Source organism: Citrus sinensis, chromosome 3 (genome assembly GCF_022201045.2).
Source record: "Citrus sinensis cultivar Valencia sweet orange chromosome 3, DVS_A1.0, whole genome shotgun sequence".
Lineage (NCBI taxonomy): Eukaryota > Viridiplantae > Streptophyta > Magnoliopsida > Sapindales > Rutaceae > Citrus > Citrus sinensis.
The window spans coordinates 40,046,848-40,070,170 of record NC_068558.1 but is presented as its reverse complement, the minus strand read 5'-3'; the positions used below and the strand labels follow the sequence as shown (position 1 = coordinate 40,070,170).

The window sequence follows — 23,323 nt, the reverse complement described above, 5'->3', positions numbered from 1 at the left end:
TGTCCATAAAGAATAGTTAGCCAGGAGCAGAAAACTTGCTTTATAGAGCTCAAGTGTTTTAGGGTGTGTCTGGTAACGTTTTTCACTTAATGTTTTTCGTTTTTCAAGAATAAAAATTAAGAAAATTTTGTTTGGTTGACAGTTTTACGTCAGTAAATTAAAAACAAAGAAAACGGAAAGTTTTCGTTCTCCAACATTTATAAAGAAAAGTTGGAGAAAGCCAATTTGACGTTCTCCAACTTTAAAAGAACACTGGACAAAAACAGGTTGGCATAAAGGGACGTGTGTCAAGATTGATCTTCTTTGGGGCCCACATACAAATTTCATTTAATTTTTTTTCTTTCTTTACTAAAATCTCATCTCTCTCTTTGTAAGCCTCCTAAAAATGTTTCCATGAATAAAATAACTTACATAATATATATTTGATTTTTAATTATTAAATTATAAAAATAATATAGAGTGATAATTATAAATTTATTTTATTTGATCAAAAGTAAAGACTAAATTAATGTAACTAAAAATTAGTTTGGAAGCAATGTGACATGATTTATTTGTGTCAAGTATGATATTTTTTTTCCCTCTTTAATGTTTTAACCGGTGGTTATTGCTATATACATGCAAATAATTCGTTATATGTGGATGCAAAAATAATCTATATTGACATTTTTATAGTATTTTCTGGATTGTAAATTTGAATTACCCACAAATAAACTACTTCAGAAAGAAAAAAAAAGTTATAGTTAGGTCCATTTTCAGTTTATTTTATTAAATTAATAATAATAATAATAATAGACCAGTTAAAAAAATACTATTATTGAATAAGTACTAGTTGAAAAATGTGTTTTAAAAAATATTATACCAAAAAAAAATTTATTGCTTTTCTTATTTTCCAACAAACAACCAAACGCATTTTTACTATTTTTCATTTTCATATACTATTTGAAAATAAACTACCAAAAGTATTTTCAATTTAAAAAATCTGACATCAAAACATCATTTTCCTTCTCTAAAACAAACATAAAAAACACCAATTAAAAAACAATACCAAACGCACCCTCAACTACACTGCCGGGGCGGGGAGTGGGAAGAATCAATGGTTAATTAAGTGGGAGATAAACGAAACTTGATCACTAATACTGAAGATTTTAGCAGAAGAACTACCTTGACGTGGTATATATATCCTTGTACTCTTCAAAATAAACTCCAATTTTTGGCACAACTTCATTTCTAATGTCTTCCATGTATGTAGCAGGGACATTTGAGTAAAAGGATCACTTCATTTGCCTCAAAGTGGTTTCTTCAGCAACCTGACCTTCCTTTTCACTTCCTAAGTGCAGTAAATTGTTCCTGCATCGAGATGAATGATATAATTACTTCTTTGAGGCGCTTGTAATACAAAAACTAATGGAGGCTTCAAAAATGTGATAGAAGAATGGAATCATGTTTACTGCAAGAAATAAGGTCAAGCAATGATATAATGTGTTGTCCCTATGAAAATTCAAACAATAAAACTTGGTCACGGACTCACGGCGGCAAGAGATTGATTTGTTTCTCATACCAGAAATCAAGTAATACTAACACAAGATGTCTGTCAGATTTTAGTATATACATGCATTTTTGTTTGCTTTAAGTTCAAAGTCGAAAGAAAGGAGAGGAATGATCTAACACAAAACATCCACGCTGTAGCAGCAATGGGAACCAGATCACATATCTATGGAAATGAACTTCGCCAAATCTAGCAATTGTTGGCTTTTTCTCGAATTCGTTCTTGACAATCTTATAAGCACTCAACACATCCCGCCATACATTTTCTGCTACCGGTCCCCATGGGCTTCTTGATATATTCCCCCTCACTTCATCATTATCTACCAACCAGAAAGCCAAATGTCCACATAAGTAAAGTTAACACCAGACATAAATCAAGAACGAAAGTAGAACAAATTAAGATAAAACAAAAAAAAAAAAGGCAGAACACTAACCTTCAGCCAGATTATTGTTCACTAAAACTAACGGCTTTACTCCTCTTTTATGCTCAACAGGCTCCACTGAGGACGGCTCAGATTGGAAAGAAGTAGGAAAGCCGCTATCACCATCCAAGCCTACGGCAAACCACCTGAATACGGCATGCTCTGCAATCTGCATGCACAATATTTCCACTCCTGTCTTCATTAAGCTTGGGCAATCCCAAGTTTAAGCTTCTGTTGAATTTAGGCACAAGCATCTGTGGAGCTGGAGATGGCCTCTGTGGGTCCTTCCAGTGCCGCTTATGTGGTGGAATGTAAGCCATTATGATAAATTAACTTCGCACTACATTAAACCAAACTAGGAATAATAAGTATTTACAGAATTCTGAGAAACGAAATCACTATTGCCCCATAAACAGCAACAAAAAGACTTGGGAAAATTAATGCAACAGTTTAGAAACGCAAGATTGAACCAAAGCAAACATTATCTACACCAAAAAAATTAAAAAGCAAAAAAGAAAAAAAAAGGGTTAAAGATATCCTACTTAACGGAATTACTCATGCATCATTTGTGATAAGATTTGATACAAGAAATTAACTCGACATTAAATAGCAAAAGATTAAGTTATTCGAGCAAATAACTTTATCTAAGTAACTAAATTAACCAGTAGACAAAGTAAAAAAAAAAAAGAGCCAAAGAAAAACACCAAAATCATCAAAGAAAAGCAAAACACGAGTACCCAGAAATACAATTGAAGTGAAAATATAATAAATTTGAAGATAAATTCATAGGATAAGGAAACAATACTGACCGAAAAACTAAAATTGCTTGCTTGTGTTGGCCGACTCAGCTGATATTCAAACTTATATATACATGCACCAAGAAATGGAAAGACAGCATACTGTTGTGCGCGGAATGCGGAATCAAGCGCACCAAATAATTATAGAAAAATAAAAGACACAAAAATTTAACGTAATTCGGTAATTAAACCTACATCTACGGAGGCAAGAAAGGATAATTGTTTATTTAATAATTAATAGAGTACAAATATTTGAGTAACGAATCTCACTTTCCAGAAATCTAAATATATCCAGTACTCTCACACTATGCAAGAAAGATAAATTTCCCAGACATACTTCTCTCACTTTTCTCAAAAGCTTAGAAATTTATAAGCTTAACAATTTTAGGATGCTTAACAAATAAAAAACTCCCTCTATTTATAGGAAGTATTTTATACTATTACAAATTCGGTGCTCACCAATAATTTATCAAATTATCAAAAATATTGTGAATTTATCAAAATATTACATGCTTCACCAACTCATTTGGCTTCATTTTCATGATTCCATCCACATGCTTCCAACATTGCGGCTAGAAGGTTATGCATGTCAAAAAGTTGTTTTGACTTTTCAACACATACGTCAGTTACATCTCCTTCTTGCACAAGTTTTGAAATGGGGCTTTGAGTTTTATTGTATTGCTTTAGGAAAGCAAATCGACAAATTGAAAAGATTGGCGTCTCCTTGCGACCGAAGGGGTCGCACAACTCGCAAGGAGACAGACCACTTCAACGTTATTGTTGCCAACAAAACGATGATGGTGTAACCTTTTTTTTTTTTGTTGATTACATTTTCATAGATGTCCTTAAAATATGGTCTAATATCGGAACTACTCTTTAAGTTTAAATTTAGCCTCTAATGCCCCTATTATAATTGAATTAGATGCATTTATTTTTCCAGGATCAGAATAGATAGGAATTAGAATAGGCTAATATCGAAATATACTGGAATTAAAATGTAAAATAAGAATTAGAATAAATTTATACTTGAACTGCAAGAATTAGAATTAGAATAAATTATATTCTAATTGATGTGTCTATTTTATCTTATAATCGTAATGAATTGTTGTAAGATATTTATATGGCTTTATTACAGTTATGTATTTGTTCACTAACAAAATAAATAATTAATATTTTTAGTATAAATAATAACATCAATAATAATAATTATTTAATATTAATATGATATAAAAAAAGAATTTTTATTTTTTAAAAGATAAAAAATCATTCCCCAATTTTTATTCCCACCTCTATTCATACCAATAAGATTCTCATTCCTTTTTTTCAAATTTATGGACTCAACCCAAAATTTATTCTTATTCCTCCATATTTTTTGCAAGTAAGCACTGCCAATAAGGAATGAATATCATTATTGTTCCCTAATCCAAGAAATAAATACAATCAAATTAAACTAATTCAAATATAACAAAATGACAAATTATAGTTCTTATTTAAAATGAAACATTTTCTAATTAAAGATAATATATTTCTCCTTTTAAAAAATTCTTTTATTTTTCTTTATTTTATTTTGTGTTTAACTTTTTACTTTCATATTTCTATTTAAACTTTTGATTATAAAACAAAACATTATTTTTATAAATTTTTTACTTATTATATTTTCTACTGTTGCCAATATTATTCCATTTCATTGTAATTTAAGGACAGTGAAAGACAAAAATATGTGACATCAGGGAATAGATAATGTGCAATTACCCACTCGGATATATCGGACTTGGTAGTTAATTCAAAAAAAAAAATTTATAAGCAAAAAAATTTCTTAAAACTGTGGGAGCACATGGACATCTAGGGGTGGCAAAAATACCCGCCCGGTCCGGACCCGGACCGCACCCGGACTTTTTGGGTTGGGAAATTATGAAGTCGGGCCGGTCTTAGGCATCATTTGATAAACCCGGAACCCGGATTTTATTAAAAAAATATTATAAAAATATCTTATTTTAAATATTTATATTTATTTGACTCATTTATTACACATATATAAAATTTTAAACACTTAAAGTTCATATTTTCATGTCAAATTTTATTAAAATAAATTTAAAACTTATAAAATTACCAAAAAATAAAAAATATACACATATAATATTAAAAAATATAAAATTTGGGTACCCGGATTAAAACCCAACACAACCCGGCCTGGGCATCTATGCATCCGGGTCGGGTCCGGTCATTGCGATACCCGGACCTGGCCCGGAGTTTTGCCATCCCTATGGACATCAACGTTCATTACACATAAGAAAGAAAGAAAACATGAGGAGCACTGAAAGCAGGATTGATGATGCACGTGCAATCTCTATAATGTATATTTCGTTTAGATCGCATCCCTATTGGTGGAGGTGCCGTAATTTACACCTACAATAGACTTTTAAAAGAAAAATTAATTGGAGTAAAGGATGCGTTTAGTGTTTCTTTCTTTTTCTTTTTTTTTTCCAACGAAGATTGTTAAGGCTCCCATTTTATTTGTATCCTCAGACAAAATTTTCTTTTAATTTCTTTTATTTATTTAACCTTATAGCAATCTTACGGATGGCAATGAGTGAGTTTTACTGTTTCAGTATAGATACTAGGGATGGCAATGGGCACCGCCCGCAGCGGGTTTGCCATTACCAAACCCAAACCCGCACAAAATTTAAATTACCAAACTCACCCGCAACCCGCAGCGGGTTTTAATTTTTTTACAAAAATCCACCCGCAGCGGGTTTTAACAATTACCAAACCCGCAATGGTATCCGGCGGATTTTTTGCGGGTTTCCGTATTTAAAATCACAAATGTTTAATATATAAATTTATAATAATAACCTCAAATTCCATATAACATACTCAATTTTATATTTAAATAATGTAAATGAAAAATTAAAATTTCCACATCAATTCAACACAAATTCTCAAATTAAGTATAAATTACACAAATCCATTTAAAAAACACAAACTAGTATCTAAAAATAATAATTACATTTTATATTATCATTTAAAACAAGCTCCAAGAGAAGATATTCATTTCATTCACCACCATAAGCACCCATCCAACACAATGCCTATAATAATAATTAAGATTAATATTTTCAAATACTAATTCGAAGGAAAATACCTTTAGTTTTCTTTAGATTATGACTTTAGAATAGGATATAGGCCACATACACACATACACAACTTTGAGCCTTTGGCTATTTGGTAATTTAATTAATGACATTATTTTCTTTATACATTTTTAGATTAAAATTAAACTAAAAATATTTTTAAAAAATATTGCGGGTTTGGTGGATATCCATGCGGGTATCCACCGGATATAAGGTTAATACCAAACCCACCCGCATCCATGTGCGGGTTTTAATTTATAATACTAAACCTGCCCGCAACGGGTAAAATTACCCGCAGCGGGCGGGTTTTGGCGGGTGGGTTTGGGCGGGTTTGCGGGTTTGCGGGTACAATTGCCATCCCTAATAGATACCTAACTCAGCCGCAATTAAAAAATAAAATTCGTCTGCACTCGTCTGCACTCAAAAAATAAAATTCCAAACTTGTATTTTCACCTAGCGGAATTTTAACTATTTCTTGATTTACAAACATTATTGGTAAAAAAGATACTTTCGGACAAATTTAAAACGATAATAAAAGCTATAAATTAAAAAAAAAAATAGGCCTTAAAGAAAAAGCATCCGAAAGTAACATGTCTCAACCTTGGCGTTTCCTTCTGGAACATCAACTGCAAATGACTCAAATTACCAGTTTCCAAGGGCTTCCATCAGTTATGGAGCGTTAATTGAACTATCAAAGACACATGCGTAGTGCAGTCACAAGTATTTCGTATAATGTAACTTAAAAGAAAATCAGAAAAAGCTGGATGTAAAAGTATTATGCCTGAGCCTGTAATCGCTAGCAACGACTTCGTTGATTGTCTCGATCCCATCCCAATCATTAATTGACACAAAATTTTGTCTCAAATTCCGACCAATTCCAAATCGATTTTAAAAATTAGTATTGAATCTCATACCTTTCGAAACGGGATCTCAATACTCAAATCGGAATTTAGTTTTTACCGTCAACTTTACGTGGAACGTAAATTCTAACACAATAGTGTTTCATTTAAGGCAAAAGGAAAAAGAAAAACTGTTGTGATATGTCAAAAAGGCCCCTGCTTCGTTACATGCAAATGTATGCAACAAACACGAAATGATGAACGTTGGATTTTGCTTCCGAAAAAGAACGGATGTGGATAAATGCATTAAAACAGTTTGTGGTGGCCAGCCTGTTGAAACGGTTGAAAAATGATAATGATGTCCGGGGCTAAAAGACAGCAGTAAAAGATGGCGTAAGGATAAAACAAGATTGGAAAAAGACATTCTCACAGAGGATTGCACAAAAGATTGTACAAAACGGTGAGTTTTGAAAAAAGATAATTACAAAATTTTGATAAAATCTTGAAAATTAATCATATACATCCTTACTTGGATCTTGGGTTGAATTTGTCCGCAAAAATGGTATCAGAGCCAAGTTTTTGGTTTAAAATATAAAAATGACGAAACAATTGTTTAATCATCAAGTCTACAATGATTATCATCCTGAATTATTCGACCCCAAAGCTCTCACCAGCAAAAGGGCCATAGGAATGAAAGTCCTCTATGAGTCTCTTGAGAAGATAAGTAAGGAGAAAATATGGCTTCACGATGTCACAAAAGAGCGTATAATCTTTTCTATGAGAAGAAAAGAAAGCATTTTAGCCAGACATGCCATATTAAAAAAGAAAAAAAGGAATATACAAAAATCTCGTGGAATTCAACTTGCTGACACACCACGAGGTATGCAAGGCACTAAAGCATCAGTCATCATGTGGCTACTACTACGAAGGATCAAAAGGAGATTCTAGCGGAGAAGACATGTCTCTAGATGCACCACAAGGTATGCAAGGTGCTAAAACATCAGTCATTATGTGGCTACTGCTACGAAGGATCAAAAGAAGATTCTTGTGGGGAAGACATGTCTCTAGACGAAGATCTAATAATTGACATGTGAGAGGGCCCATTGAAAAAGATAAAAGATGCTATCCTAAAAGCATAAAAATTTCAAAAAGAAAGATTCCAAAACGATAAAGCTCACCACAACAAGATAATGTTGTTTGCCATTAGGAAAAGAAGACAACCATTGTCTTTAATGATAAAAGAAGAGAGGTCACCTTATCAAAAGGGAATCCACAATCCACTAGTAAATAAAAACATATGTCATGCTATTAGCAGGCAATGTATTAAGCCATGAACGAGCTCTATCTTTTAAAGAAAATGGGAATAGTCTAAGTTTAACATCATCATCTGAAAAATTCTCATATTTGAATGTTTGACAAATGGCATGAAAATCATTCAAATGATTATATGGATCCTCATTTTCTAGGCCATAAAATGTAGGGAGACAATTTAACACACTAGGTTTTAATTCAAAACTCCTAGCAGCTACATTTGGGTATCTTATGCATGACGTGCTCAAATTAGCTAAGGGACTAAAATAGTCCTTAAATGGCCTCTCCTGTGGTGCTTGTAAATCCATTTTATTTTTAACGTGTTTGTGTGTGCGAAGTGTTTTTTCTAATTCAAGGTCTATAGGTTCAAGATTAGGTAATAATGACCTACGACCATGCATGCAAAATAAATAAAATAAAAATAAAGATGCAAACAAAACAAAAAATAAAGATGGGAACAAAACAAATAAAAATAAAGAAGAGGGAGAAATTACGATACTAACCTTATTGCGCTATTACAACCTTTCTATAAAAATACACAAAAATAAATACGTGAAAGAAATTAACTAAAAATTAAATTAATAAGATAAACAAAAAAATTACAAAGAAAAATAAATGGAAAATTAAATTACAAAATTTTAAAGAAGAGAAAAAGAAAAGAAATACTAACCTTTAAATGTAGATTCACTTTTTTTTTTCTTTTTTTTTTTAATAATAAAAAAAAAATACAAGAAAACAAATAAAAGAAATTATTCACAAAAATTAATTCTATGAATTAAAATTACTTACCTCCCCGGCAACGGCGCCAAAAACTTGTTGTGCAAATTTTAATGTACTCGCAAGCGCACGAATCTATTGTAGTATAGATCAATGGTGTTGAGTGTCGATCCCACGAGGAGGTGGATTTTAATTATATATAGAATTAATTTTGTAAATGGGTGGTTGGAATTGTGGTGGAAGTGATTTAAATTATCCTAAAATTGGAATTGAAATGACGATAATAAATTCTGAAATTAGAATTGCAATGGCGAGAATAAATTGAAGCGAAATCTATTGAAATGACGTACTTGGGTATTCGGATCCGTATCAACATGCATCATGGGCTAAATAATCCGTATTAATGTCAATTAAATCATGAGGGGGGAATCCACACCTCATGAACCACGTTCTAATCAATATGGTGCTAAGGGCTTATCGTGCCAAATAATAATAACCTTGTACTAGAGGGCTGGTGAAACCAAGGCGGTACTAGACAAGATTAGTATTATTTGTCGACGAGAAGTCAAAACATCCACAAAAACTAGAGGGGAAGAGAAAATAAATTTACCAAATAAAGCCCATGACACATGTTGAGACTTCACCTTCAACCCAAGCTTGAAAGGAAATTAGCTACTCATAATTGAACTAGGGGCAAAATGGGAATTTATTAAAATACGAAGAAAATACAAGATGGAGAGGGAATTACAGAAAATGGATCCCAAAAATGGATTCAGAGATATCAAATTAGGGGGGGGAGGCCCCCTTTTTATAGATACATGGAGTAAATCATGGCCATCGGATTAAAAACAGTTTGGACGCTTAGGATTGCGCCACGTCATCAGTCAACAGTCCACGGTTTGACCACGCGGATGAACAGTAACACGGTTTGACCCGACTTTGAACAGTAACGCGGTTTGACCCGGATGAACAGTAACGCGGTTTGGTTGAAAATAATCCTGTGTGATGCATGCACCGTACGCGAGATTTTTCGTCCACTGATATGCTGCCACGTCACCATCAACAGTACATAAGAATTTTAGTCCAACAGGATCGTGACACCTCATCAGTCAATGCCACATCATCGGTCAATGCCACGTCATCATCCGTCTATGTGAACAGTGTCGTGAACAGTAACGTATACAGTACCGTACACGTGAATAGTACCGTACATGTGAATAGTGCCATTTTTCCTTTTATGCTCCTCCTAAGGTTTTCGACCGTCCTGAGTTCAAAAGTGATGTCCGTTTTGCCGTCTGATCTCTCCTTTATTGTGAAATGACTATAATGCCCCTAAAATACATAAAATACTTAATTAAAATAAAACACATGTAATTAAATCACAAGAAGGTTAAATATATAAAAGTAAGGGTTGTTAGTAAGACTTAAAATGTAAAATGACGGTTTTCTCCTTTATAAATATGCATTTTCTAACACTCAACACCAATACTTGTGCTAAATGAAGAAGATTTTCTATTACTAAGCACTCTTCCAGAGACAACTGCAAGGAAATCACTTAGACATATCCTATTAGGCCAGTCTATTGTGTGTTACGTTGGGTTGTGTGGAATAATCACTAAAGTGATCTTGTATGATATGTGGAGCTATGGCGGTGCCAACCATGGATCTCTCTATGGTTGGAGGCAATTAGTGATTATATTTTAGAAATTCGAGAGATAGTACACTAGTTAGTGATCTAAACTCTTCTTTTATTTTAGCCACAAACGGAAGCATGTTAGGCCTTGTTTACTTTTAGAGATGTTATAAGATAGGAAGTGATAAGAGTAACTCAATTTCTTAAAATTGGAAAGATCTGTTAATAAGTTTCTAGATGCAATTGATCATTTAGACTTTAGTTAAGAATATCAAGTTGCTTATACAATTTCTGTGGTTAAAACTAGATTAACTACAAGCAAACAATGAAGAAATAAAAGGAATTAATGATCCAGAAATATTCGATTCATCTGAAGAAGAAAACAGGATAGCATTAATAGAATTAATTTTATCTACCCTCGAAATAATCCAGGACAGGTGCAAGGCTAATATTAGAACTCAAAATTGAGCATAAAACAATGGATAATAATAATATAGAGATGTTAATACAAGATGCAGACCTCAAATTACAATTTATATGCGAAAGCTTTGATAGAATGTATCTAAATTGGGAAGATAGCTTAGGAGTATACATAGATATGTTAGAAGAAAATATATGGTCTATAACTCAAAGAAGACAAATGATTATAAATTCAGGGATTAATTTACATGTAGATTTCTATGGAAAAGATAATCATTTAGAACTTTACAAAGATGTAGTTAAAACTTTGAAGAAATTTAAGAATAGATGTAGAAGAGATGGAAGGAGAAATGCTCCAATCAATCAAAATTAATAAAATTCATAAATTCCAAAAGAGCATAAAACATTGAAATAATTTGCAAAAAGGTCCTTGTTGAACTAAGCTTTGTACTCACTTTTGTGAGAATATCATTGTTGAACAAGATTTTGGAACTTGGTAAGCGTGTTTTGACAAAAATGAATAGTTTTGGAAGACTTAAAATTAATTTTGAAACTTAAAAGTTAATTTTGGTATTTAGTAATTTTTTTTAAAAAAAATTACTTTTGGCTTTTCAAAATTTTGTTAAAAATATTTATTTTAATTATCACTTATTATATATACACAATAAAAAAATAGTATATGTAAATTTATAAATCTTTAAATAAGTTTATAGGTTATGTTAAATACATACGACTATTTTTTAAAATTGACAGTACTTTTGACAATAAATTTCACTAAACATTTAATTGATTTTTTTTGCAACTGATTATTTTCACAGCACAACTAACAACAATTATTTTAAAAATTACAGTATTACTAAACTGACCCTTAATATACAATTAAATCCAAATAACGCATATGAGCCTTTTCTAAAAGATGTATCATCAATTAAGAAACTTATAATGTTGTTTTTTATTTTTATTTAAAAAAAATTAGATACTTCTTTGTAAAAGATACTTTCTAAAATATTTTATAATTTTTCAGTAGTATTATCTAAAATATCTTGTACAAAACTTTTTTTTTTCTTTCCTTCTCAACACTCCACGAGTTTAAGTCAAAACCATCTTTAAAGACATATGGATCTATTTTATTTGCATAATCATCACAATCAAATGTACCTTAATGGGAATATGACAATAATATGTTGCCTATATAACTTTCACATAACCAAAATTTTTTACCACTTTCTTTACACACTTTCATATACTTTCATTAATCAAACTCCATCGAAATAAATCAAATTCGTACTATGTAATATCTTCCTTGAATTCTATTTCAGTCAACTATATATACTTGTTTTTCTTAGTAAATATTATGCTCAGATGGGAACATCAGAGAGCACTTTAAATGTTGTAAAATGTTCTACAACACCGTAAGAGTGGGTATCTGCACAAAATTTTTGAGTCCACCCCTAAGCATGAGTTAGAGATAATTAACTATTTATAAAATTATCAACCATGAGCACTGCTTTGATGTGATCCATAGTCAGATCAACTTTAAATCCACGGTCTTTTCGTATTTGAAGTAAAACATCAATTACATCCTCCTGTTGCAGCTGTTCTATTTTTGTTCAGTTTGGATCCAGAAACTTGTCTATGAGTTCCTGGTAGACTCTGTCGATTTCTTGGAAGTTATTTTGCGGGCGTTGCAACATTCCTGTGAGCTTATCAATCCAGCCTATGAAAGGAAAATAACCTGTAACAAAGAAGCTTACAAGCAAGGCTTGAGTTTCATCAAGCAAGGCATGGAATCTACTTCTTTCATTTGTTGCTTCATCTTCACGTACCTCTTGCCAAAACCAATTCTACAAATAATGGTTGTGAGGCCTGCTGGTGAATCAAACTCGTCAGATATAAAACGGCAGCGTTTTGGTGCGTTATGAGCATTAAAGGTCACGGGGAGAGCACGTGTTTGATTGCTTAATAATACTATGCTTCAAAACGGCAGTGTCTCTATGTCGTTTAAACCAAACTTTAAGTGATGATACACGTGATGGTCATGTGATCTTGCTTGGGCCAGTTCGGTAAAGTCGACATACTACGTGTCAACAAGCTGTGCATTCTGGGCTGCTGGTTTGTTGCTCTGGTAGCTATAAAACTGACTGCTGTAACAGTTTTGATTCGATTGTGTGAGAAAACAAATCAAGAGAGAGATTAGAGAGAGTGGAAAAATTGTTGTCTGTAGTCCTGTGTGTAAGCTGTGTAAAAGATCCTCCATTGTTGTTCATTAAAAGCTCTCCAGAAAGCTTCTCCCGTGGGTGTAGGTTGTGCCATTCTTGGTGCAACTGAACCACGTAATTGTTCTTTGTGTTGGCTGTGATTGATTCTGTTTTCTTTAGTTTCCTGATTTTCACTGAAGATTGTTCTTGTGTCAATTGATTCTTTCTGGGTTTAATCTTCTCATTGTGCAACTTGTTAAAACCTGGTTAGAGATCGTGGGAAGTGGTTGTCACTTGTGTTGAAAAAATAGCATAACATGCTATTTTGAGAGCACATTTTGAGTGGGTCTCACTTAACAAAAGTGAAAAATATTATGAGGTTCGGATTCTACTCCGTTGATACTTCAATAGTATAATTTTATTTTCTCAAAATAGTGCTTGGGTGAATGAGAAATTGTCTCTCAAAGTTCACCCTTGAAGTTGAAAATTTGAAAGGAAATGAGTCTTATCCCACATGGGAAAAAGAAGCCTAGGAATTAGTGTTTAAATATAAACACTTAACCATGCATGAGTAAGAATTATAAAGATAGAGGCTCTCTCCATACGCGCGTGCGCAGGTGGGGGGGTGCGAATCCAATCCCGATTTGGTTGAACTCGTGTGCGCCCGCGCATCCTGCGTACACGAATGTCAGCCCAAAATCATCCATGCAAGCTAGGCACGAACAATTAATTATTAAAATGTATTGAATTAGAAAATTCAATACAAAAGCTGTTACATCCTCCCTAAGGCACCTTCACTTCTGTTTTTTTTTTCCTTCATTCTTCTTCGTCTTTCTCTGATTGAGTTCACTGTTTATTCTTCTTCGTCTTTCTCTGATTGAGTTCACTGTTTTGCTTTGTTATCTATCTCACTGAATTGTTTTTCTAACAACTTGCAAGGCTATAAGCACGTTCAATCACTACAATGGTTCTAGTAAGAGACATCGTTACCTCACTTTAGTTTACGGGCTTAGAAGCAACAACTAATTTTGAAATCTTTTCAATCATTCTCGAAACTTCGTCTTCTCTATGGGCCGAAAATTTTGTCCCCTATTACAGTTAAAGAGATGAATGACACAAATTTTTCTTATCTCTCTCCAATATTCATCATAGGGTGAAAAAGCCAAATCCAGACCATTGTAAGATAGCTTTTGTTGTCCTACCAAGGCTGGCCCGCTACAAAATTGAAGGTCACGGGTTTTTAATATCTCTTTACCCATTTTTGCTGAGGAAACTAATAGGGATGGCACAAAACCAAGACGCAAGGACATGAGGGGCCCATATTTTTTTCACAGTTCCCAAAATGACACTGGAGGCTTTGGGACATCAAGCTGGTGCAAGTTACCGATGAAAGGAAGGCCCCGGGTGCCTGGTGGTAATTTAGTATTATTTCTTGAGTTTACGTTCCTTTGCAAAACAAAGAAGAAGACAAAGATTGAGAGACACAGAAGGAAGTTGATGATGATAAGTAAAGCCATTAATATGTTCTATACCCTTACCTTACCCACTGCAAAGACAAAACCTCTCTTCATTTATAAGGAAACAAAATACCATATTCGGTAATATTACTAGATCAAGGCTCTGTCTTGTACTCTTGTGGATTCCTTTTCACAGCGAAATAGATTTTTTGTCGTCGTCGTAGTCAACAATCAGTGATTAAATCAAGTTTTGAAAAATATTGTAATCTAAAATGTTAAAACATCTATAGAAATGTCCAAAGAAAAACCTCGAATGTTAGTTTTTATTTGTGATAAATACGTCGGCAAGCAACTTAAGTTTGTGGTAGTCAAAATGTGTGGTATAAATATATTACAAGAAAAAATAATTTTTTATGACTGCTGAATACAATTAAAACAAGTGTTAATCAGTCGCTGGTAATCGTTAATACTCAGGTTAAAATACACGTTTTCCAATCGGTCGCTGTAAATTTGCTTATTTCGGGCGAAATTGACCATCATAAAAATCTAAATATAGATTGAAAGTTAATATGGACATGTGACTGATGACTCATTCATAACCAATTTAAGTAGTAAAAGAGAGAATTCTCGATTGCGGTTGTATTTGCAATATCAATTTCAACTAACTAATTACTCTTAAAAATACACTATTTTATCGGGGTAAAAATGGAAAAAACAAATCGGAAAAATATTAATTCTAATTGGTTATGCAATCGAAAATATGTTATTTAAGTTTGAAAAAATTATATTTCTAATTAAATTTTAGTATTTCGAAGAAGATGATTATTGAAACTCATTTTATTCTACTTCATCGTTAAAATGATCATTTTATTAATCGCCTCTGGGAAAATGATCAATGAATTAATTGACAAATATATGGCCCAAATTGATTTTATTAATTGCCCCATGGAGAAAAGACAAAATCGATGGATTAGTGGACAAATATTCTTTCGTAAATAATTTCAACAAATACATGTGCAACTTAAACAATAGTGGACAAATATTCTTTTATAAATAATTTCAACAAATACATGTGCAACTTAAACAATATTGGACAAATATTCTTTTATAAATAATTTCAACAAATACATGTGCAACTTGAAGTAAATACAAATCCTACACGATAGTTACTACAATGACTTAAAGCTGCATGATGCTACTACACTGACTTAATGTTGCTAAAAGATAAAATAAATATGTATTAGTCATCGAATTTTTGATAAATACTTAAATAAAATATAATACACTAAAAGCTACACGGCACTTTGGCAATGATATTTTGGTGTTGATAAAAGATATATAGAATTAATGTGGACTGAGCTATTGAATCTTTATGAAAGTTGAATATCATAATTTTTTCTTCCTAGACTCTTGATTCATTACATAACAATATAAAAAAAATTTACATACAACTAAATTAATAGAAAGAATGTTCTTCTTATGCATGGCAAGTCTAGGCCGAACATCTAAGTCATGGCTCTTCATTCCAGGCGGCATTTCCCTATCAAATTTGTAAAGAAGATTAGCAGGTGCAAGATCCACATTTGAATTTCCATCAAATCAGGACAAATTCTTCTGCCAGCACCAAATGGTATTAACTCAAAGTGTTGCTCTTTAAAGTCAATACAACTATCAACTAATCCCTCCGGTATAAAATTCCTCAGGATTCTGCCAAGTTTCAGGATCTCGTCCTATCGCCCACGCAATTACAAAAACATGTGTTTTAGCTGGTATTTCATACCATTCTATTATACACTTCTCAATTGTTTCTCTTGGGAGTAGTAACGACTCTGTGGGTTGCAATCTTATCGTCTCCTTCACTACTGCTTTAAGATAATGTAGTTCTTGAACGTCATCTTCATTTACAAAGCCTTTGTTGCCCCCAATCAACGATCTGATTTCCATTTGAACTTTTTTCATTGCTCTAGGATTATTCATTAGGTAGGTCATGGACCAAACCATAGTTGCTGCACTTGTGTTTGTTCCAACAGCAAATACGTTCTGCAAAGCATGAAACAAGCATATATACATATTAAATTAGTTAAAGCGAATAAAATTATATTAAATTAATCATGCTTATGTGGGAACGTCAAAGAGAGTTTTATGTTGCGGAAGTGTGAGGTTGAGCAATTACCAATATTACGATGAATGTAACTTTTAGATAAATATAAATGTGACAAACAAATACAAAGAAAATAGAATATAATAATTTACGTGGTTCGGCGTAATGCCTACATCCACGGGTAAATACTGGAAGATAATTTTACTAATAATGAGAATTTACAAAAGTGGGAAAAACTCACAAAACCCACAACCCCAATACACATAAATGGAACCTCACTAGAACACTTTAAGTAGAAGCTCTCTCAAATTCTCTCAAAGAGCTCACTTGCAATTGCTCTCTACTTCTCACAAATTGGAATGCTTTACAAATGCATTATACTCCTCTATTTATAGGGAAAACTTACAATATGAATTAATGCATGAAAAAAAAAACTTTGGCCATTTTCAATTTTAATGGCTTTGGTGTGACTTTTGATGAAGAGATTGGCTCACGCTAGCTGAACATTGGTGTGCTTGAAATTTGCATGCTAGCTGGCTCATGCAAGCATGCTTGACTTTTCAACAATTCTCCATCTTGACGAAAATTTAGTAAATCTGAGCCAACTATCAACAAACCATCCTCTAGTCTCTGACTATTTTCAAACTTGTAAGATATTGATCAAGTTTTGACAATGTTCAAACTTGATCGTCGTCACCACCTTAATCAACATATCTATGAGATTCTCTACAGTTTTGATTTTCTGAAGAAAAATCTTCCTCTCATCAACAATTTCCCGCACAAAATGAAAACGTACGTCGATGTGCTTCGTACGCGCATGATAAACTTGGTTTTTTGTTAAATGAGTAGTACTTTGACTGTCACAATACACATTAATGTGCTCTTGTACAAATCCCAAGTTTTCAAGCAAGCCTTGTGATAAGATAACTCATCACAATGAGACAAAGTTGGCAAGCAAGATAACTACGGGCTCCATGCATAGCAACAATGAATCACCAGAATCCAATATTAAAACCATTGAAACAAATTTAGCAATATACTCAGCCGTGACTAGAGGAATCCCACTATCAAGATTGAGTCATCATGATTTATTGAGTATTATTTACTAACGGCTAGAATATCTCTAGCCAACTGTTATTATATACATTAGGAAAACATTCTTTTAATAAGCCACAAATTTATCTCTATAATGGCTTGTCAAAGTTGTATATATATGAGTTATATTCTTGTAATTCAAAATATAAGAAAGAATAATATATTCTTCTGTCCTTTCAATATTAATCTTTACCTTGTAACCAAATAGCCTCTTTAACAGCCTCTGTAATCGCCATGTACTCGGCCTTTGTTGTCAACAGTGCAACTGTAGACTATAGTGTAGACTTCCAACTGATTGGCCCTCCAGCAAAAGTAAATACATATCCGGTGGTTGACCATCGTTTGTCCAAATCACCAACATAATAAGAATCAACGTACCCAATCACACCTTGACCAAGTGTATCGTCTTTTTCAAATAGTAAACCAATATTCACGGTCTTCTGAATGTATCGTAAAATTCATTTCACAGCTTGCCAATGTCCTTTACCAGGATTATGCATGTACTTGCTCACTATACCAACTGCATGTGAAATCCAGGCCTTTTACACACCATTGCATACATCAAGCTACCCATTGCATTTGAATACAAAACTTGTAACATGTATTCTCGTTCTGCATTTGTCGAAGGAGATAGTTGTGTAGAAAGCTTGAAATGAGAAGCCAATGGGGTACTCACAGGTTTTGTCTGCTCAGTTATGCCAAACTGCTGTAGTACCTTCTTCAAATATTACTTCTAAGACAAGCTTACTTTGCCACGAGCTCTATCTTTGCATATCTTCATGCCAAGAATCTTTTTAGCTTCACCTAGATCTTTCATTTTAAATTCTTGATTGAGTTGAGTCTGTAACTTCTCAATCTCATCTTTACTCTTAGATGCTATTAGCATATCATCGACATACAATAACAAAAAAATGAAAGATCCTTCTTGTAGCTTGCGAAAATACACACAATGATCAAATTTATTTCTTGTATACATTTGCCCTTTCATAAATCGATCAAATCGCTTGTACCACTGCCTCGGAGATTGTTTCAATCTATAAAGCGACTTTGTCAATTTGTAAACCCAATTTTTTTTTCTAGCAACCTTGAATCCATTTGGCTGAGTCATGTAGATTTCTTCTTCCAAATCACCGTATAAAAATGCAGCTTTTACATCAAGTTGAACTAGTTCAAGATCAAATTGCGCAACCATGGCTAACAAAATTCAAATAGATGAGTCTTTCACAACTAGAGAAAATACAGCATTGTTGTGTATTCTTTCTTTCTAAGCGTAACCCTTCGCTACCAATCTAGCCTTGTATCGAATTTCATTTTTACAAGGAAATCCTTCCTTTTTTGCATATACCCATTTGCACCCAATTGCCTTCTTTTCCTTGGGCAGTTTAACTAACTCCCAAGTTTCATTTTTGTGAAGAGACTGCATTTCTTCGTTCATTGCTCTCTTCCATTGTATATTTTTTGGGTTACTTATTGTTTCTTTGTAAGTGGAAGGAACATCATCATCTACAATTGGAAGTGCATAGGCCACCATATTAACAAAGTGAGTAGGTCTGCAAATCTCTCTGGGTGGCCTTCGATATGCAATTGAATCTTGTTGTTGTAAAGGTTCCTGGGTTAGAACCTCTTCATCATCTTCGGTCGATGGAAAATCACTATCCATCACATCAACACTAGTTGGACCAGCTTTAACTTTTTCAAACTCTATTTACTGGAAAACGCTACTGGTCTTATCATTCTCTTGAGAATCTTTTTGTTTCAACATGGCTGATTCATCAAAAGTTACATCTCTGCTGAAAAAAATCTTTTTCGTACCAGGACATCAAAGACGATATCCTTTAACTCCACTAATTATACTCATGAACACTATTTTCTTTGTTCTTAGGTCTAACTTATTCCTTTACATGATAATAAGCAGTGGAACCAAAAACATGTAAAGAATTATAATCAATAGCAAGATTACAAGTCCATATCTCTATGGGTGTTTTGCCCTCAATTGTAATTGATAAAAAATGGTTGATTAGATGGCACGCATATACAACTGCCTCAGCCCAAAACACTTTGTCCAATCCAGCATTGGACAATAAACACCGAACTTTCTCCAGTATTATCTGGTTCATGCGTTTTGCCACCTCATTCTGTTGTGGTGTATCTCGAACAGTGAAGTGTCGAACAATGCCATCATCTTGGCATATCTGTATAAATGGATCATTCTTATACTGACAACCATTATATGAGTTAAGTCTTTTGACCTTTCGACCAATTTGAGTCTCGACCATCTTCTTCTATTTTAGAAATGTGCCCAAAACTTCATTTTTATTCTTTATCAAATACACCCACACTTTTCTTGAATAATCATCAACAAAAGTAACAAAATAGTGCATACCTCCCAAAGAAGTTGTTTTGGTAGGTCCCCACACGTCACTGTGAATATAGTCCAAAATCCCTTTTGTATCGTGAATTGCTGAACCAAACATTACCGTTGTCTGCTTGCCCAAAACACAATATTCATAAAATTCTAATTTGCAAGAATTTGCACCTTTCAATACGCCTTGCTTCACTAGAGTCTGCAAAGATTTTTCACCAGCATGTCCCAAATGTATATGCCACAACTTGGTTGCTTCTGAATCTGCATCTCTTCCAGAAACTGTTGATGCTGATCCAATAACTGTATTCCCTTGAAAATAGTACAAGTTATTTCTTCTTGTGTCTTTCATCACCGTTAGTGAGCCAATTACTACCTTCAATAATCTATCTTTCAGAGTGATTGTGAGCCCTTTAGCTTCTAGGACTCCTAATGAGATGAGATTTTTCTTCAAATTTGGTACATAGCAAACATCCGTCAAGACTTTGATTGAACCGTCATGATTTTTTAATTGAATTGTACCTATTCCCAAGGTTTTACAGGCATTGTCGTTGCCCATAAAAATAATTCCACCGTCCAGCTCCTTGAAGCTAGAAAACCAGCCATTGTTAGGACACATATGATAAGTACAACCCGAATACAAAAACCACTCATTTGAGTAACATGTCAACGTCATGCCAACCAGACTAAAGTCTGACTCCTCATCATACTCTGCTACACATGCATCAGAAGAAGCCTTGTCCTTTTGTAACTTAGGACAATTCTTTTTCCAATGCCCTTTTTCGCGACAAAAAAACACACTCATCTTTGGCAGGTCTCCCTTTAGACTTGCTTCTTTTTCTAAGTTTGCGGCCTTGTGAACGACGTTTAGCTATCAATGCTTCTACAACTGTATCTCTGTGATCTTTTCGGTCTTTCTTTCTGATATTAGAGTTGTACAATGCACTGCATACAACATCGAATGTGACACTGTCCTTCCCATGAAGCAAATTGGTGGTGAGATGATCATATTCATCAGGAAGGGAATTAAAAAACAACAATGTCTTATCTTCATCTTTAAATTTCTCATCCAAATTTAGTAAATTTGCCAATATTTTGTTGAATGAATTTACATGGTCATTCATCGACATGCCAGGTGTATATGTGAATCGATAAAGTTTCTTCTTCATATAAAGCTTATTTTCAAGGCTTTTATTTATATACTTTTCTTCATATATTTTTCTTCCAATGTCTCCCATAATTTCTTTGTCGATGTCTCCCTTATAACAAAGTATTTATGATCTTTAGCCAAACATAGGCGAATAATACCACATACCTGTTTATTGATCTTTATCCACTCCTTTTCATCCATCATGTCAGGCTTTTCTTAAAGAGTAACGTCCAACTCTTACTGACATAAGACATCCAACACCTTACATTGCCACATACCAAAATTATTGGTACCATTGAATTTCTCCACTTCAAACTTTGCATTAGTCACTGTAGTCCTTGCTGATGAAGACGACGACGATGCCTCTGCCATCATTTTTATCTCAAATGATCAGTTTCTTCAACAACTATTTACACTTGAAAAATAGCTTCAATGATATTTATTTCGCATAAATAAATGCACTAGGAAAGTTCCTAGGAGAATGGAGGGGTCACAACAGTCCCACTTAAAACCCAGACTCCTTAAGCTTTTATTGCCTTGTTGACAGAACTTTCTTAAACATGAAAAAATACACACTATTTTCAATAGACTGTCTCCCAAGTATAAATGACCATCTCCACCATATCAATGAACAATACTGTATACGTAAACAATACCGTATCTGTGAACAATACCGTATTTGTGAACAGTTCCGTATACGTGAACAATATTGTATGCCCCAAGCACAAACCTTCTGCTCTGATACCAATTGTTGCGGAAGTGCGAGGTTGAGCAATTACCAATATTACGATGAATGTAACTTTTGGAGAAATATAAATGTGACAAACAAATACAAAGAAAATAGAACACAATAATTTACGTTGTTCGGCGTAATGCCTACGTCCACGGGCAAAGACTGGAAGATAATTTTACTAATAATGAGAATTTACAAAAGTAGGAAAAACTCACAAAACCCACAACCCCAATACACCTAAATGAAACCTCACTAGAACACTCAAGTGGAAGCTATCTCAAATTCTCTCAAAGAGCTCACTTGCAATTGCTCTCTACTTCTGACAAATTGGGATGCTTTACAAATGCATTCTACTCCTCTATTTATAGGGAAAGCTTACAATATGAATGCATGAAAAAAAAACTTTGGCCATTTTCAATTTTAATGGCTTTGGTGTGACTTTTGATGAAGAGATCATGCTAGCACATGCAATTGGATCATGCTAGCTGAACATTGGTGTGCTTGAAACTTGCATGCTAGCTGGCTCATGCAAGCATGCTTAACTTTTCAACAATTCTCTACCTTAACGAAAATTTAGTAAATCTGAACCGACTATCAACAAACCATCCTCCAGTCTTTGTCTTCTCTAACTATTTTCAAACTTGTAAGATATTGATCAAGTTTAGACAATGCTCAAACTTGATCGTCGTCACCACCTTAGTCAACATATCTGCAAGATTCTCTGCAGTCTTGATTACAAAATGCTGCTTATGTGGTGGAATGTAAGACATTATGATAATATTACTTCGCACTACCTTAAACTACAATAAGTACTTATTACATAATTTTACGAAATGAAACCACTATGCTTAGAAAGAACGAATGAAATATTGCAGTAACCAAGATCGAAACTAAAACCAACATTCTGCAGACTAAAAGAACTTTGAGGTGAAAAAAAATGTTCAAAGATATCCGACAAGCCAATTATCAATGAAGGAAAGAAAAACAATATGAAATTGCTCATGCATCATTTATGATGGCATTTGATACAATTAATTAACTCTATATACAATCACATAATAAAATAGCAAACAATTAAGGCTATACTTTAGATTGAGGTTGGGTAGTTATAGCACTAAAGTGTTTTATAAACATTAATTTATGTAGTTTAGAAATTAAGTTGATTTGATATTACTTTTATATGATGAAAATCTATTATATCTTTACTAATTTTATTAAAATTATTATTTTAAAATTATATTTACTACATACTATTAACTTTTATTTTATAAGTATATTTTTTTCTAAATTTTTAAATTACAGCACCTCAATACTCTATGTTATTGAAGCAAATAATTTTATCTTAGTAGACAATAACTAAACTAACCAGTGGAAACAGTAAAATATGAGCTCACCAAAATCATCGAAGAAAA

At 33.2% G+C, this 23,323-nt stretch overlaps 1 protein-coding gene and 2 pseudogenes across 1 annotated transcript in view; all 3 read right to left on the bottom strand.

Annotated features, from left to right (window-relative positions):
- LOC102623171 (uncharacterized) overlaps nt 1-23,323 on the bottom strand; it is a 50,983-nt gene that overhangs the window by 20,259 nt on the left and 7,401 nt on the right. The window lies entirely within an intron of this gene.
- On the bottom strand, nt 13,377-14,545 carry LOC127901311 (6,7,8-trihydroxycoumarin synthase-like; annotated as a pseudogene).
- LOC102627847 (cytochrome P450 71B37-like) lies at nt 15,561-16,918 on the bottom strand (annotated as a pseudogene).